This window comes from Polypterus senegalus, chromosome 3 (assembly GCF_016835505.1).
Source record: "Polypterus senegalus isolate Bchr_013 chromosome 3, ASM1683550v1, whole genome shotgun sequence".
NCBI lineage: Eukaryota > Metazoa > Chordata > Cladistia > Polypteriformes > Polypteridae > Polypterus > Polypterus senegalus.
The window spans coordinates 232,074,260-232,093,468 of record NC_053156.1 but is presented as its reverse complement, the minus strand read 5'-3'; the positions used below and the strand labels follow the sequence as shown (position 1 = coordinate 232,093,468).

General features: G+C 39.1%; 1 protein-coding gene across 1 annotated transcript in view; it reads left to right on the top strand.

Annotated features, from left to right (window-relative positions):
- Positions 1-16,527, top strand: part of phlda3 (pleckstrin homology-like domain, family A, member 3) — a 38,884-nt gene extending 22,357 nt beyond the window's left edge. The window contains exon 2 of the mRNA XM_039748745.1: positions 16,294-16,527. The gene's annotated coding sequence lies outside the window, so the exon portion shown is untranslated. The remainder of the gene's footprint in view (positions 1-16,293) is intronic.
- Positions 16,528-19,209: the final 2,682 nt, after the last annotated feature.

The following is a 19,209-nucleotide window of genomic DNA, read 5'->3' as shown; positions in this document are numbered from 1 at the left end:
CATGTCTTTGTACTGTGGGAGGAAACGCACACAGACACAGGGAGACCATGCAAACTCCACACAGGGAGGACCCGGGAAGCGAACCTGGGTCTCCTAACTGCGAGGCAGCAGCAGTACCACTGCGCCACCGTGCCGCCCGGCACCGAATATAAATGGCTTAAATAAGCCTAAACTATCAACCCAGCTCCAAACCCAACAAAATGAAAAGGTTTTTCTACTTCTGTCATTGTTTTGCCATCTTAAAAGCATAAGAGCCTAAATCACAATAGTATAAACAAAATATAAGGACTCCTTACAGCTAGATAATTATTGCAAGTGAAAAATATATTGGCACTTTATTAATTTTATTAACCTTAATAAAAGGTGTTGAAAGTCAGCATATTCTACTTTGTGGAATAATTTTAAATGTCTTATTAAACTAGTAGTGCCTAATGTCTTTGCTTTCACATACATATTGCAGTCAGTTTGTGTTTCTTCACACATGTTAATGTACACACAGCAGACATTTATAGTAGTTCTCTGGGATTTTTCAGCCCTCCTCATTGATGGCAGCAGGTGAAAAAAATTTGGGCGGGGCAGAACTTTTGGGGGGCCAAACTGAAGGAGCGGTTATTTATTATATAGTGCCTTTCACATCTATTTATTATATAGTGCCTTTCATATCTATCTATCCGGTCATTCAACATGCTCTCATTGCCCTCATCATAGTGTCAATGCACATCTTGGCCTGTCCAGTACCAGGACCATTGGTCAAAACTTGGCTAAAATATACCCTTCCCACCATGCTGCCCAATCTGATGCCAGCTTTCCCATTTCTGCTGTACTCCAAAACTTCAGTCTGTGACATCCACAGTCCCTTTATTCTTCCCATAACTTGCCCTATAGATATGGAAAGGAACAGGCGCACCTGCCACCCAGATTTTATCCTACACATGTCTCTAAATTGCCCAATCCTCTGCCCAATTCCCTATTTTGCCATAACCCACACCACAATGTTCAAACCATACCTCCATAATCTTCTAGTAACATTGATTTCTGCCTGTCCTATAACACATCCATAGCATATGTATAATCCAAATCTTATTCTGCCACTGCTAATAAAGTGTCCAGTCCTTGGCCATTTCCACCATATTTCATACAATCAATAGGCCTCTGATTTTTCTCAAGTCTTGCATCCCAGTTTATCATTTACCACATCCTCAGAGTCATTCCCGTCCCAATGTAATTCTACATTTTCTGCCATTCTGCCCAGTCCTATGCAAGCTTGCCAGGTTTACCTCAAATTTGCACAAATTCATATTGCAAGATCCACAGACTGTCACATCTTAAAACATAACTCTCCACCAAATCTGTCTTGTTCCACACGCACAGGACAAGTCCAACCAAAATCTTATTCTGCCTTTATGATCAGGATACCTATATTTCCTTTTTGCCCTACTTTCCTTTGGGCCTGAAAATTTCTCAGTTACTTTCTCATTAAATGGAGTCATTTCATTAAGCCTGCCAAAAAAACATTAGCCGCAAACTATTGTCTAAATCAGTGTTTCCCACCCTTTATTTCTGTAGTGACAAACTTTTTGCAAACAAAATAAAGGCACACTATTCTACTAACCACAAACACATTATATCTCATCTATTATTCTGGACAAATTGTGTCAAATTTGGTTAACTCTTTGTTGTGGTATTAATGCGAATCCTGTAGCCTTCTTCTAGCTGATTAGCAATACTAAGCCTGCCAAAAAAATGTAGACTCATGCTATTGTCTAGATGACTGAGACTACTTTCATGGCAACTTGCATGCTTCAGAAAGATGTTTTAGGTCCCGAATGCTTTGAAACAGCAAACAGGGAAAGCATAAAAGACATTACTTACATCACACCCAGTTAGCCATCTCCATTTGCCATAACAAGAGCTATAAAAAGTCTGTATGTAAGCTCATCCTTGATCACTTGCTTGCTGCCGAATTCTTAAGTCAGGTCGCTCTGTTCCAAGATCTTTTATCTTCTTTTTTTTTCTTCAAGTGTACAATTTATGAAGGGGTGTTTAATTAATGAAATAACTGGATATTCTTGTATTTCTGAAGTTCTGCTTGAAGTTCTTATCAAAGTCATGCTCGCTCATTTGTAGTTATGTAATATGAAAGGCGGGTATAAACTGTGAACCATTAAAGTCAACATGACGATTGTCAAATCACATTCGATTAAAAAAAACTAAACCAATACTAATTCGCTGCCAATAAATGTGGGAGTGTCTGGGGAACAGAGAGCTGCGTCACCAGAAAAATCTGAAAGCAACCAATTAAAGGGCAGCCTCGGGTCACCAGCTTGCCAAAAGATCAAGGATATACATACACTCATTTGGCTAGCATCATTCACTCTGGAAATATAGATATTCACACAGAAATTACAAGTACAAGTTAGAACCAATTTTTAATGAATGTTGACATGCACTGACACCAGACACATTGTGCAAATAAACAAATTTATTTCATGATTATTTTGCATTATCTAATTAATTTAAGTAGTTTTTAAAGTTTTTAATGCACCTCGCATTACAAACCGCCACTGCTCCACATTCATTTCCCAGCTTGATTCAAACGGGTCGCTCTGATCACAAGACAGAAATGTCACAGCAGAGTTAAAATAGACTTAAAATACCTGTTACATGCACAACTGGCTCACACACCTTTGCAAGTTGGCTGGTCATTACTATATTTTTAACTTACTTTACACAGACTTAAATTCTGTTCTAATCGTAAAACCAGCTAGTGATTGGCCAGTTATATGTTAAACACATAATGAGCAAAAAACCTGCTACTTTGGATCCATTGCTGAAAAACCAGTGCATCCATAAAGTGATTGTCACTGATTGTAACCAAGATCCAAGGACTGGTTGCCAAATGCCTCAGCCTGGATGAAAATGGCTACCTTCTTAGCAACCGTTACTGTTGTGCCCTGAGAATACAGAAGTGGATGAATGAAGGCAAACACTGGCTGGGATATTTCAGGGCACACTTGCAAACATTCATCAAAATTAAAACAGCCAATATACTTCAAATGAACATCTTTTAGCATGTCAGTACACTGGAGAAAGTCCTCTCAGATGCATTCAATTTCATGTGCAAAAAGGCTGAATATTCTTTGTCTGAAAAGAGTAAAGAATTTACCTGAGAAGTAAAGAAAGGAGATAATTTGTTAAAAAAAAATAGGATTAATAAATAATTTGTAAATGGCCTTTTTCAATCACTCCTCACAATGAGAAGTGTTTTGGAGAAGCAAGGCTTTAAACATGCTCACTCCCCAAACTACATCCCATTGCGTAGTCAGATTGTAAAACTGTTTTCTTATGTTGTTAACCTCTTTCCACCCATTTTTACTCTTTACTGCAGGAAACATAAAAGAGCCACTTTTGGGGGGTGGGATATAAATTGTGAACAAAGTTGAATGGGGTCTGCTAATAAGTTGGATTTCTTAACAATGAAAGACATTTCTAGAAATGAAAATCCAAAAAATAAAGGGAATAATGGGGGGATCCCATTGCCACGCTATCTCAAATAGTAAAGTGTGATGTATAAAGCCAACACTGTTTTTTCCAGACAAGGAAAAACATCTGAAATATTTGGCTTAAACTGCAGTCTGTCCATAGTTGAGCTGGACAGTGCTATATGGATGAGTATCTGTAGCCAACAGTGATGCATGCTGGACGTTTTTTGCTGGTCTGAGGCTACATTTCTACAAGCAAAGTTGGTGATCTGGTTAGAATTAATTAAATTCTAAAAGCTGACAAATACAAGCAGATTGCTTTTCGTCACAACATACTATATGTGAAGGGACTGATTGGTCCAAACTTCATTTTACAGCAGGACAATGATCCCAAAAGCCAATGACAATAATCTCAATATTCAAGGCCAAAATGAATAATCTTAAAACAAAAACAACAAGGCGCTCTGCAACAGATGATGTGGCCTCCACAGAACCCTGATCTCAACATCGAGGCTTTCTGGAATTTCCTGTAGAGACAGAAAAAGCAAGACTGCCAAAGATGGCAGAACTGTGGTAAGTTCTCCAGGGTGTTTGGAACAAACTGCAAGATGATTTTCTCATAAAACTGCACAACAGTGTATCAAAGAGAATTTATGCAGTTTTAAAGGCAAAAAGTGGTCATACTAATTATGGATTTGATCTATTTCTTACAGGTTACTGCTCTTTATATTTGTTTGATATTTAAAAAATGCTTCATTCCAGTGACTTAATTTCATAGCATCCTACCTTAGATATTTTTTTCTTGTGCTAAAGATTTTTACAAAGTAATGTACTGTAAGTGTATTTTAGTACTTTACTTTTGTTGCATTACAGCTGTAAGTGTGTGTAAATACTGTGGACCTACACCCTTTGACAGATACGATATAATAATGCTTAAATCATTTCAGCCCAAAGGTAAGTTAACACTGGTTACATTTACAGTATAATGCGACAAAGAGAACTCCCTTTTTCTGTAACTCATAACATATCCAATTTACACAACAAAAATTTGTATTTTGTTAAAAAAAAAAGGCCATTACAGAAGCACATCACAGTGCATATTTCTCAGGGCCACGCCTAAACTGGAGTACCTTCATTTTATAATTAATAATTAAACATTCTTTCATATCTCTAAAAATGGATTTGCTACTTTAATTGACAATTCTAAATTCACACTGTGTGAGCTGGCCCAGCAATGGACAGGTGCCATGTACAGGGATGGTTTGAGCCCTGTGCCCAGTGTTGCAAGGATCACCTCCAGTACTCTTGGACTCTGAGTTACATTAAGAAGGTCTGCAAATGTTATGATCTCCCTGTATGCATGTCAGTTTCCTCTCAACATCTAAAGCCATACAGTCAGACTGGTTATTGACTGGTGACTCAGAATTTGAGAAGTGTGTCTAGAGACAGGTTGACATCTCAGAAAAGAAACAGCCAGGTACAAAAATGCATTAGTTGAGCAGACACATGTGAAAGAAACTCTTAAATATCTCAGGCCACATGTCTGTACTTAGCGGAAGAAACTTTGACAGCAATTTGTGTGTGTCTTCTTAGTTATTTCTTTATTACTCATCTGAATTTGGGGTTTTTCATTTAGTCATCCTTTCAGATAAGCACACTGCAGAAAACCTGAACCCCAGTCTTCCAGTCACATCTCTTATTTTCCAAGCCAGGCAATGCATTTTAGGGTCATTTTGGCAGAATGTTTGGGGTCAGTATGGTTTATATTAAGAATGGTGTTACACAACTGCAATCAGTTTGCCCAGAAGTTATCAAGGTCCATTGCTGTTTCAACAAGCTAAACAATCATTTTTCCTAGGCTAGATATTAATTTGATGTACTTTTCTGTGTAATGCATGGCGGTCACTTTGCTAACTGAGGTCTTTTTTTTGGATGCTCAGTATCAGAGGATGGCTTACACTTGGGAGTGCTCCTATTATTCTTTTTTTACCCCTGTATTTTCCAGACATGTGACATGTTAGCATTTTATCACAGCATTGCACATACCTGGTATTCTTGGCCAAGTTTGTACTCTCACATGCACTGTCAATAGTTGAACCTTTTATTGGAACGTGGGTTTATTTTGACCAGTGGGGAATTATACAGTATTACTAAAAGCTTTGATGGACTGGAATTCTAACCTGGATTGCCTCCTTCCTTGTGCATATTAATGCTGAATAAGACTCTCATCCCCAAATAGTGGGTTCAGAAAATGGAAGGATGGGTAAATGGACAGGAGAGTAAACGTAATATGAAAATTACTGCTCAATTTTGACTTATATATGATCGAAAAACCCAGGTTACATAACATAACATAACATTCTCACATCCACATAATCAATTTCAGGGTTGTGGGAAGCCATTGCCTATAAGAACAGCATTAGGCACAAAGTTGTAACCAACCCCAGATGAAGCTCTTGCACAAATCCACAGGTTCAGTTTAGAAGTACTAATCAAACCAGAGTACACATAGAAAAATCCACAGGCTTGTGGACAACATGGGAATAAATTAGATAGATCGATAGATAGATAGATAGATAGATAGATAGATAGATAGATAGATAGATAGATAGATAGATAGATAGATAGATAAACTAAAATCACAGAGAATAACAAGGCATTGAATTTAAACCCAAAGTGATGGTCCTTCAGACACCAGATACATGCACAAGCCCCTGTCCTTTTCCCATCATTTGCCAGAAGTGTGTACCAGATTTTTGTTGTAAAAAGCGAGAAAAACCAGTCATAAGCCAAGTGCCTTGTTAAAGCTAGGTCAACTTTTGTTTACTATCCTATATGGCCGAAATAATAAGGAAAAAAATGTGAAGGCAACAAAACATACCCAAATTAATGTATCAGCAGTTACTTTACTGTACTTATGACACAGCATAAGCAAAGACACTTTATGACAATGTTCAAATTAAAATAAGATTTATATGACCACTATGATGTAGGGTAACTAAAAAGGCAGGAGTGTAGAGTTAATGTCTAGTCTTACACACTTAACAGTAACCTATATATAACCAATGATCTAAACAGTTTCATGTTTTAGTTTACAAAGACACCAACTTTCAAACACATGTGTAGTGAAATTAATGCTAGCTAACAAGCAGCGAATAAAATTTGTTAGTTTTAAAACCTAATTTTGCACATTATTTAGTTTTTGTTTTTTTTTATAAACGTTCAGCAAAGAGCAAGGTCAGCACATCAGTGCATCAAGGCTGGAAAAAGACAGCATGACAATGGAGGAGCAGGTGCATCAGAAAGTTGGAGTGGGTGGGGTGGCAGGCAGTGCAGCATTAGCACCAGCATGTGCTTTGATGAAGGTGAGGGTCCCCCTGTGACTGCAGGTTTTTGTTCCACCCAATTTCACAATCACAGAGTCACTTTCATCTTTAATTGATCCCAATGTTTAGATACAGACCACTTTTTTCTTCTCATATTTTTCACTCAGAAAAGCACAGAAGTGCGAGAGTTTCATTTACAAGACTTTTTTTGAAATTTGTATTTATGCCATGTCTTAATATGCTTAACTAACTGTCATGTTCTAAAAGCTCATTTTTTCTGTCTGTTTTGCTCCCTTAATCATATTGAAATATTAACAGTTAGGACTGCGTAATTAATCATTTCTTAATCATGATAAACGTCTGCATTTTAATCAATAATGATTAAATAATCAATTTTGAAATTTTCATTTAAACAATTTCATGTCAACAATGTTTAATCAAACCTCTGGAAAACTGCTAAATGGAGGTTCTACTGTACTGTGTATATACAAAACACTATATGCAGCTGGCAACACAAAATACATATTTCATCGTAGTGCTATTAATCAAAATTAATACCTGCAACTACAATATCAAAAGGTAGTAATAATGAGCTGTTAATTTTGCAGCTATCATCCATCTTTATTCATAATTAATGAGAAGCAGAGTAAACACTAGTGTAGACAACACTGATTATTAAATGACAACAGCTATTTCATTCTCAAACTCTGCGTTCTTATTAATAGCTTAAAAAAATAGAAAAAAGTATAAATTCATCTAACACACATTCATTTTTGATTCAATGAGTAAAAATTTAGCATAACCACTTAGTAATTCTCAGACTTGTATTCAATAAGCCAATTAGGCTTAAGTTGAGAACTGTTGCACTATACTAAAAATCTTACAAATCAGCATTGAATGGTATGTAATCATTCATTGGGGATGGAGGTGGAGGCTGTTATAGTGGGCCAGACTGGACAAAAGTGCAAGGCTAGTTTTTGACCCTAGTCCATGCCTGGTTTACAGCTATTACTATTAATTCTGGAAAAAAATAAAAATGTACTTTCACTTTATGCACTTTATACACATGACAATAACCCTATAATAAATATTTGTGTGCTGGTCACTTTGGATTGTATGATGTTATGAAGTGGAAGGTAGCTGTAATGGCTGTGCGCAAGCCGCACAAATTCACTTTGATTACAATGTCAGGGTTTCGGATTGGCTTGTGACAGATGTTAGCTGCTACTCACTTTCAGATATTAGAGATTTACAAAATTGTTTATAACAGCAGACAGTTTGTTTCAACCATCAACTCAAGCACATTGCCACCAAACAAAGCATAGTAAAACTGAAGAGCTTTGTGAATGTGGGTCTCAGTGTTTTCTCATAGAGAAAAAGAATCGATTTTCAGTTTGAGATTTGGCAGTTCCATTATAGGTCAGGTATATTGACGAAGCCAAAAGCATCACATTTTGTATAGTTCTGCCCAAAAGATAATGCTCAGACAGTAATGAGTATATACAAAAGAGTATTTTCAGTTATTTGATGTTTCCAACACTGTTTTATTTGCTCAAACTCTATATCACATTGCCTGTATGAACAAAAGTTTTTCCTAAGCTAAATTAAATTAAGCCCAGACTCAGACAGTTACATGAACAATAGCAGCTCTCTGATCTTCTGATTCTGCTGCTAGAGAAAATTTAAATTATTAATAAAGATGATGTCATTGCAATCTATCAAAAGGTTTTTCTTTAAAACTCAAGATATTTTTTTTTGCTATTGAAAGATCTTAACACCTGTATACAAAAAAGAAATGGTGATATATGGTACTATATGGTACCAGCTGATCTGTTCTAGTGGCTTCCTGAATATTTGACCCACAATAGGAAATTTATGGTGGATTTTTTTTTTACATTTTTGATTTTGTGTACTGCATGTGAAGTGAACACTTGCATTTAAGGTCAATCGGTACTTGTTACATGTAACTAGATGGGTTGCTTTTATTTGTGCTTTTGTCTTGTTAAGACTTGATATATTAAGAAAATAAAAGATACTGCATATGCCCAGTAGACAAGGCATGGTATCTATTCTGATAATTTAACACAATTAGCAATCATGGTGAAACATTTTTTGCCAAGGTTGTAAATATTACAATGCTCCTGCGAATTTATCCACATTTCCAATGAAATTAAAAACAAAAAAAAAACTATCACAAATTTGTGCCTAGGATTAAAATGTAAGAAGCCATGATCCAGCAAGTGCTCTTTCTCCCTTTTAAACCATGCACTGCCCAACAATAGTTCTGCTTATGTCACTGATTAGCACTAACCTCTGTGTCAACACATCACCACAATATGTCATTATCTTCTAGACTGTGACTGCAACAACCGGGAAAGATTCCAAGAAGGTCAATGTCTTCTGAAAGCACTATAATGGCAGTATATACTGGACGATTACAACATAGTGTTTTTTCCTGTTTCACCATTTAAACAGGTCTTGACGCCCCTGGGACTTCGCTTTGTTTAAGTGAACACGGCTGCTGTAAACATTGGAAACAACTCTAAGAAATGTCTTCCTTGAGAACAGCATGAATCATCTCTTTTGGGTCTTTTTTCAAATTCTCACAGACTTACAAGTCAATTGAGTGATGAGTGCATGCATAGCCAGTATCCTGCGCCAAGTACCGGGGGCTTCATTTTTGGGAAGTGGGTCAGTGCTTATGCAGCAGGTCCTCTGTAGCTGTACTGCATTGAGTAAAATGCAAGGGGTAACAGTGGAGTCACCCAGCTGCCGCACTAATATTCTCTATGCATTAACTGTAGTAGCCAGTGCAACATGCGACCCTTTGCCAAGGGCTGCATTTTCATTAAAGATTATAAATTTATTTATTTTTACTCACTAAGAAATACTGCTGTGGCCAGTGAAGTTCGAGGTGTTCGCTCCGCAATTTCTATGCTGAAAAGTAACATTTATTCACAGCTCATGTAGTTACTGGAGTGCAGGATAGTTGGTTGCTAATAAAATTGACGTATGGACGCAGATCAAAAGCGCTCATTATTGCCCGGTAATGCAGCAACTGGCTGCAGAGTCTGAAGGTACTGCTGAATGCGCCTGCGTGCTTCACATCTGGCATCCTGACGGGCATCTTTATTGGGAACCACAGCCAAGTCACGCAAAAATGCCCGGCATTACAGAAAACAAAAGTTTAATATGAACCGTACGAACTTCAAGCATATCCAGTGCCTTACTTGTATTTACGACTCGTGAAATATATTATCTTTTTGAAATTTAAAAAGGACAAACGCCTTTTGTGCAGGATGTGTAGAATAACGAGGTTTTATTTCGCCTTCGCAAAACATAAGGCTTTATATAACGCGCTGGCCCTGGCGGTAGTCAACTTAAGTGCTAACTTGCACCCGCTCTCCATTCCCAGCCAAATGTAAAGCAGACTCATTATACGCGAATTAATCCAACTGCACTATTATAAAAGAATATACTTTAATTCCTTAAAACCAAACACGAAATTATATTGCACAAAAAGGACCAAATGAAACGCTGTACATTGTCTCAGCCATATCAGCCTAATAAATGTTTGATTCATAAAACCTTACCTTAATAAGATGATAAAAAAGAGTCAGCCTCTTCACTTCTACTTGCTGCTAGCATAAGACATAGAAAAATAAAGGAAGGATGAGTTATAAGGCTTAATGTAAATATTTAAATATGTCATCTTATTTATATATTAGTAAAATATACAACGGTCATTTAGTCAAGCGATGTACTATTTACACATTTATATCAACTTTAACAGAACGCGACCGAACGCTCATAAATTTCTCACCTCGGCCAAATTTAGTGTGGACTGTGACGAGAAGGCGCGTAAAACTCACAACTAAACTAAACTGAACTCACAGTTCAGGCAAAGGTCAAAGATTTAAAAAAAAGCCAACAAAATAATTTTAAATAATTTTGTCGTAAGTTAAATTAAATACAAATAAGCACATGAGGAATTCTGAGCGAAATTAACAAAGAAATAAAATTCCGTTACAGCTCCGTTCACATCACACCATTTTCAAATGGATGCTCCGTTTTGATCGCACCTGGCAGAAGAGTACTGGTCTTGTAGTAATATACCCAACAGGGGGCGATACCAACAAAGCAAAGTATAAGAAAAAAAAAAACTGCTTCCATGGAGCCTGGGAGTTGACAGAGGATGCAAGCGTCTGCCTGCACGTCCTGGACGTACACATTCAGGGAGGAAACTGTGGTTTGCTTGTTTTTTTTACATCCTTATATTTCATATTTTTTCACTTTCTTTGTTTCTTTGAGACACCTTCATCTAGACAAATTTCACCAGATCTTTGGCCTAATACTACAGACCTTGTCTGCCTGCTAACAATATGTCTTTTACACTTTTATTAGTTTGGTTTAATTGATTTTGCATGAAGGTAGTGGTTAAAGATGCTTTCTCACAAACTCAGGGATCTGGATTTAGTTCACACTGTACACTGCAAACAGTAAACAACACATACTAAGGGGGATTCATTTAGGAAACACCAAAGTGAAAAAAAAAAAAAAGACGGAACAAGATAGTACGCCTTTGTGACCAGTCTGGCAGGTAAAGAAGCTCACCTGCTTGTCCACCTCTAAAACACTGCCTTCTCATCTTCTCTTCACTACTCCATGATCCTGCCATTAAGCCTTTCCCTAAGATTTCTCTTCTGTGTCCTCACTCAATACAGCATTAGCCTAACCTCCCAGGTTCAGGTCCCAGAATCAAGAAATCATTTTAGGGGTCAAAAGTTGTCCTCTTTGACCGCAGGAAAATTTGGTTGGCACTTTCTCCTAGCAGGTGGCATCTGTGAGCCCTTAGCAGTCCTTAGGGCACCAGGACTCATGGTAGCTGCCAAGATACATAATGCAAAGAGGCAAAAGAGCTCCACTTATTCTCTTATTGAACTGTGTGCTGCCTTCCAGTGGCTGGATGTGAAAGTACTGGATAATAAATTACATTTATATAGAAATTTTCTAACGTAGTCAAAGGGCTTTTACATAGACAGTGGTGGAACATTTCACACACCACCAGTGTGCAGCATCTACCTGGATGATACGACTAGCAGCCATTCTTGCAACAGTATGCTCTCCGCACATTAGCTATTAATTGGGGAAGGGGATCAAAAGATAGTTAGCCAATATGGGACAGAGGATGATTAGAGGGCTTGTATAGCCAGGCAGTGGTTTTCAATTTAGTTAGGACATCAGTTCACTCTACGTTTTTCAATAGGTGCCAAGGGATCTTTTATAACTATAGAGAGTAAGGACCTCAGCTTTACATCTGGGGCATAGGGGTCCACACACATAGCACAGGTAACCACCCCCTGCTGGCATCACAAACACCTCATCCAAGAACAACCAATACCATCTTCCTTTGCTTTCTGTCCCTGCACTGCAGTGCATGACTCCTGTGCTGCCATTTTCTTTGGCTTCCCTAAGAATGTAGTTTCTGGGTACAATGTACAGAACCTCATGGCTCCTGGTTTTTCATGTTTCCACGAGGAGGGGACCTTTCATTTCCAGGTTGGCATCCTTAGGATGTTTTCATGCCTTGTGTCATTCTTCCAATTCTCTTGTCTTAACATCTTACTGACTGACCAGCCCATTCTGTCATCAAGTTGCCTAACTTTTCAGTTTCAAGATGGAAGCACACACAAAGACACTGGGCAGCCCTCTTCTCTTTGGCTGATAGTATCCAAGCAAAATTTGCAAATCAGAAGGCAATCCATGTACAGCATGCTTCCATTCATTGTCTAACCCATTTATCCAGCCTATGGTCCCTGGGAATATGTGTCTGTTCCCAAGGATGTGACTATAGGTGAGCACGGCATCTGTCCTCCCAAAGTAAAAATCAGTTAAAATAAAATTTTAGCTTACTTTGGTATTTAGTTGCCCGCACTTCATATCCAAATGCCCTCCCCCGAATGACATTCTAGTAACACCACCGTCTATTCTAACAGCACAAATGCAAGACAGGAAACAAAACTTTACAAGCAACATATATCTTCTTATATAATACGCTACCATGGCTGTTCATTTGTCTGTCCAGGATTTTAAATCACCTGTAGCTCACAAACTGTTTCACCCATTGACTTCAAATTTGGTACACATATACTACATGACATCTACTATCCACTTTTGGGGTGATGATTTTTATTACTCTTTTTATTTTTATTTTATTGTAGAATCAACTCTCTGCAGCGCGCAACAGGGTGGCTGTGCGGCGCATGTGTATGAGCACCGTTCTCATTCCCTACCACCTTCGCTAATCATTCTTGAGGCAGATTGAAGACTTAAGTGCCAGCTTAAGTGAAAAATTAAAGAAAACGTACTAAGTAATTGCAACACAAAAACTAACTTAATCAGTTTTAATGCGAAAAGATGCAGACGAAAAAGAGAAGCAACGGGCCGCTAGGGTGGAGAAAAGAAGAGCTGCTCAGGAAGCAGCAAGCGTATCAACCTCTGAGCAAATGAATGATAAACGTACAGAGAAAGAGGATGAAAACTCTGAATGCTCAAGTGGATTCACTGCACGTTTTTGTACACTGGAAGTGCTTTCTGTGTTACTATGAACAGAACTGAGAGAGAAGAAGTTGATTCCACTAGCATCAGGCACAAAGGCAGGTATCAACCCTGAAAGGAGCCTTCGGCAAACCCACATCCACACCCTTGATCACTCACAATGTAAATGTTCCATCAGCATTGAAACTGATTATTTATTTTAGCCTATGGGAATTTGGAGAGAACATGCAAAATAAAGGCAGACTGAAATTGGAAAACTGGGACGTGTATGTTATTCCACATTACTGCAGTTCTATTTCATTTTTTTAACTCATAAATACTAGCACACCTTATATATACTGTATATGGACATCCAGTTAAGAAAATGTTCTTGTCATACATTTGTTTCTGCCATCCTACAAGAAAGATAGATGGATGGGTGGAAAGTCAAATGGTGCCTACTGTATAACATGCAGAATAAAATGAGTGCTTGATGCTAAAAACCATCATGTGAAAGAAGAACTAAAGAACTTGAAAGTGTCTACTGCACATTGTGTTGCCTCTGCTTAGCTAGCAATACTTTTTTGTTTATTGATTTTTAAAGTTTGTCCTGTTTCAGTACTACACGGGTTATGCAGTGTAGACTTGCATGTTAAGAATGGGGCAGTGTAGGTACTTGACCGTGGAATAGGTAGCCTAGGTCGATGAAACATTAAACCACATTAAAAATGGGTACACTGTGGATACTGGTCAGATTACAGCAAAGATTATTTTCATTGTGCATCTTCATGGCTTTTTTGTGAGGAGGATGATGAGGATCTTAGCAGTAAAGCCATCCAAAGTGTCAGCCTGCTGTTTAATAAGTACTACGACTAGACCACTTTATATATTTTAGTGATATAAGTACCGGTGAGGATAGTCTGACCTCCTGAATGTGGTTGAGGAAAATTTCTTACAGTACCTGGCCGGGCCAATGTAATGGATGAACTGCTGGGGTGGAGTTGCAGATCAGCCGAGCAGTATGTTAATTGGTATGAGGGATGAGTAATAGAAGAACCAGGGCAAATGACTTTTTATGGGCAATTCATCCCCTGGCACAAGAGGTGGAAGTGTTCATCTGACTTACTTTCAAGTCAGACACCTTCGGGGTTGCCTGGGAGTTGGAGTCAAGAAGGGCCCTGTAGGGCCCTGTAGGGGTTCTTCGGTACCATCAGAGGGCACTACAGAAAAGGAGTTTCCAGATTCTGTGTGACTTGGATGTGCATTCACAGGTTAACATCTTAACCCTGGAAGCACTCCCAGGTTTAAGATAAAAGGGAGGCGCATCACTGTATCAGTGAGCTGGAGTTGGGAGGGAGGGAGTGAGATGATACTTGAAGGGGAAGATGGGAAGAAGACAGAAGATATGTGTGTGTTATATAATTCTTTGTTTGCTGGATTAAAGCTGAAAATGGTTCTTTTGTTAATAAATCACTTTTTAAGTGAACTTTGAACTGGCTGCTGTCAAGTTGTGTCTGGTGTTAGGGCTCAGCGGTGCATCCTGATAGTCACAATGGCCTGATAGGCCCTACTCCTCACTCTGCTCTAAAAAAGGGTGAGCCAAATAACAAACACCACAAAAATGATGAATTTGACTTTTAAGAATCTAAATCCTAATTACAAATACAGGTACAGAGGTGAGTAGTATTAGGTTGATTGCTTATTAATAGTATGTGTCAGCTATTAAAGAGGGCTGACAGTTTTCAATTCTGACTTGCAGGTGCCTTGGACACAAAAACGGTGTCAAGGAGAGCTGCCTGAAAAATAACGATGGCATATGCCAAACTTAGACTAACAGCATTAGCAAAGAGAAACAGGAGTCGCAAGCCAAGCCCCACTGACTGGACTGACACTTCTTATGTTAGCTGCTAATTGCCACAAAAGTACAACTTTGAAAATAGCAACAGAATTAAATCAACAAATCTGTGAACCAGTCTCAACAAAAACAGAACACGATGAGCTTCACAAAGCTGGAATTTATAGTAGGATTTCCATTTAGCATGGCTTGGATTCAAGGCCAACACAAAAAGTTGCACAACCTGATGCAAGGAGCAGAAAACCTCTGGCCTTGTGCAATAGAGAAAAGAAGTATAGTCCGAAGAGTCGTCTTTCACTCTATTTCTGATGATGGTCAGGTTTACATTTGAAAAAAAGAAAAAAAGAGTGATTTTAACCCACAATGTCAATTGTCAACAGTTAAACATGGTAGAGAATCCATAACAGTATGGGCAGCCTTCTTTTGGAAGTCTTCATGTTCAATGATTGCTCAGCGAGTTCATATAATGGCCAAAAAACATCCATCTATTGTACTGAACCAGATACACCCAATGGCAATGGTTCTGAAATTCAGTCCTTAAAAACTCCATGTGACTGCAGGGTTTTGTTCCACCCAGTTTTATAATCAGTAAGTCATTTTGCTTCTAATTGGTCTCATTTAACTCTACATTTAGAAAAGCACATAATAATTGTTTTTGTGCTGTATCTTTAAAAGCTCCTTTCTGTTTTGTTGTTTTCCTGATAATTAGCTTTTTTTTGGTGTAATTTACTGCCTTAGTTGTATGCTAATAATGACGAAAAACAGCAAACAGAGCAGACACCCAGGCAAATGACACCGAATACTGAAAGTCTGCATCTACTTCAGTCTCAGACCCACTAATATGCTCATTAATGTATAATGCTTGGAAAAAAAGAATGAAAATGATGATGATAGAAATCTTGAAAAGCTACTAAACTACACCCATGTAGTATACATAAATATTTGGTACATTTGAAAAGAAAAAATGACTAAATGTAGTTGTTGTCACATATGCGTGTCTGTGGGTCACCCTCAGGGCATGTGGCATGTGATTCCTCCCTCGGTCGAGAGGGGGTGCTGTTGCTAATTATGTCCTCTCCTGTTCCTCCCACAGCAGTAAGAAGAAACTCAGTGAGTGCATCTGACTCCACCCCTTCCACTTTCCCACCCATAAATCACGGGGTCAACAGAAGGAGGTGTCACACTGTGAACAGAGCATGACAGGGGACAGTGGACCTAAAAGAGACTGTGGCTACTTTTTGTTTGATTTATTTAATTTTCTCTGTGCCATTTGGTGCTTGTATTTTTTATTATTCGTTAAAGAATTAAACAGAGATGACTGGGTTGGTGCCCCAACTTTTCTTTGTTTGGGACTTGTAATTCCTCACTCATCCACATTTTAGAATTTGTACACCAAACACAGAAACTGGGAAGTGAGAGCTTGCTTAATTAGGCTAGACTAATCAAAAACAGAACGTGGTTATAATGAAAACTGCAGCCACATGCCACTTTCAGGAGTTTTAGAACTAATGGCCTACAGTACTAACCCTGCTCTGTCATGATGTTCTCCTACTTCAGGTTGATAATACTCTTGTTCATACTGCTAAACTAATTCAAGTTTCTTGAATAACACAATGAATTCCAATGCCTCCCATAACCTCCCCATTCACCAGATCCAAACATCATTTAACATTTATTGGAATTTCTGGAGCTCAGATTGTGAAATAGACCTTTTATTTCAATTAAAGGTTATACTTATTGTTTTGAACACAACATCAAGAAGATACACGATAAAGACTTTTCTTCACAGCCCATTTTACTTTTATTTGCCAAGGGTGCCAATGTTAGAGGAGGGCACTGTATAAAGACAGTTTCTGCCTTTTACTTTCATGTGAATGGCAGTTTGGTAATGGAGTCAAAAATTCACTATTGAGTTAACTTCAGATTGTGAATTTACAGCACCGAAAATGTAGAGAAATATTGTAGTGTTTAGTTTGTATGTGTGTCTGTGGAAAATTTAAAATTGACCAGACTATAGGGTCAAACTCAGCTTTCAAAGTGGGCAGCACAATAATGAGGCCCCAGCTGCCAGTTCCTCTCATACTTGGGTTTCTGCTGCTCGCTCTGTTACTGCCTTTGGTGCAGTGTGTATCATAGTCAATAGCAAGCTATATCTTAGTTTGGAGATGGACTTTTGGCATTTAGGAATCAGCATAGCTGGTAGAAGCTACACAGCTTAGATGTTGCTTCTAGAGTTAGAGTACCAGTCTCAATCATTAGTAGGCAGTGAATCAAAATAATCTAACAAGAAGCTGTATAGAAAGACAGTGGTGCCTTGGTCCTGAGCGGAGGCCAAAAGATGTTCCCACAGTTGTATGAAGTGCCTGTCTTATGTTCTGTAGCCTGTCCATTTTGGCTGTGGGGATGTATATCACTAGTGTACACCATTTCTATCATTCCCATACTAAACCCTGTAATGTTGTGCCCTGCCGTAATCACCTGGGATGGAGACTACTCATATGAGCCACCTAAGTTGGTGCTTGGCTTAAGAAGCTAAACCTTGAACCTTGAGGATTGCAGTCCTCACTCCCAGTCCAAAAGGACCATTCACATAGCCATGGTGACTTCAAATTCTTTTCACTGGGGAGAGTTGGTGTCACTGCACCAGTTTTAATGAACCCACATTGCTGAACCTAGGCGTTTCCTTGTTAGAAATAATATTACTTCATTCTGCCCACTCACTATATGGTGTGAGTATATGTGCACAGATAAGCAGTAAGTGTGACATCTTGGTAAGCACTGTCCTGCTGACGGTCTTCTTCAGAAGCCCTCCTGTTTGCCTGTCCAGGTGCGACGCTTTCATACCAGTCACACCTTTATCTCCTCCGGGTGTGATCGGTCGTCTCAGCTGCGTGAGAAACTGTAAACTGTCAACCGTAAACACCTCGCGCCCCCACGGCAGCTGCGCTGGAGACCGGCCGGCCTCGGTCTGGCTGGAGACGGCGTAACCCCTTCGCTGCCGCAAATCATTGGCGGAGACGCATGTTGGCATTCCTGTCCGCCCTTTTAAAGTCATCTCGCATTTCTCCGCTGCTCTTTATCCCAAGGTCGCACTGCATATCTGCTGGGTGAGAACGTCGGTTCCTCCTCCTCCTCCTTCTCAGTAAACAGCCATTCTTAAAATAACCGCCGACGCCCATTACATCAAAGCCATCGGAACACTTCGGGGGCGCGATGCCTCGCATCAACCTCGGTGTCGCGCTGATTACGACAGAGCCTTATCCTTTATTGCCTACCCGCTATGATCAGGGATGCACGATTAGCGTTCAATAGCCACTCTTACTTAACGAATGTAAAACGGCGCCTGACTGAAACAATTACACGTTTAAATGTCAGCAAGCTGGTCACACGAGATGCATTTCGTTATCCTTCCAGTTTACCAGCAATGATGTGGTGGGGTCGTCTACATCTACGTGGCGGTTACTTAAATGATCACTGGGGTGGGTGATTTCCCTTACTTCCCTTTTAATTGTGATAAACAACGACAAATACTGTTACCATCAGGTGAAATCGGACTAAGTTTAGGTATCATTAATGATTTAGATGTTGGCCGGCATCCCGCCCAGAGTTGGGTCCTGAATTGCGCCCGATGCTTCCCGTTGGTGACATGATTGGCATTCCACCCACCGCAAAACAAACAAACAAACAAAAAAAAAAAACCTCACACTGTTCCAGTGTGGTGCTGAAGTGCCACCCGTTTCATGACTGCACTCGGATCCCAATCCGGGTGGTTCGTCATGTGGTGGGTGCGACTGGGCGCTACCAACCTCCTACTCGTCCTGCGCCTTCCCGTGGAATGATTTCCTATACGCTTGTTTAATCCAGCGCGGAGTCACGAGTGCCAAAATTAGCAGCGACACAAATCGACTGTGTAGGGCGCCACTCTACCATAATAAATTTCTTTATAACACTGTATAAAAGCCCCAAACTCTATAAATCAACGTCAGGGCTACGACAGGATATAGCCTAT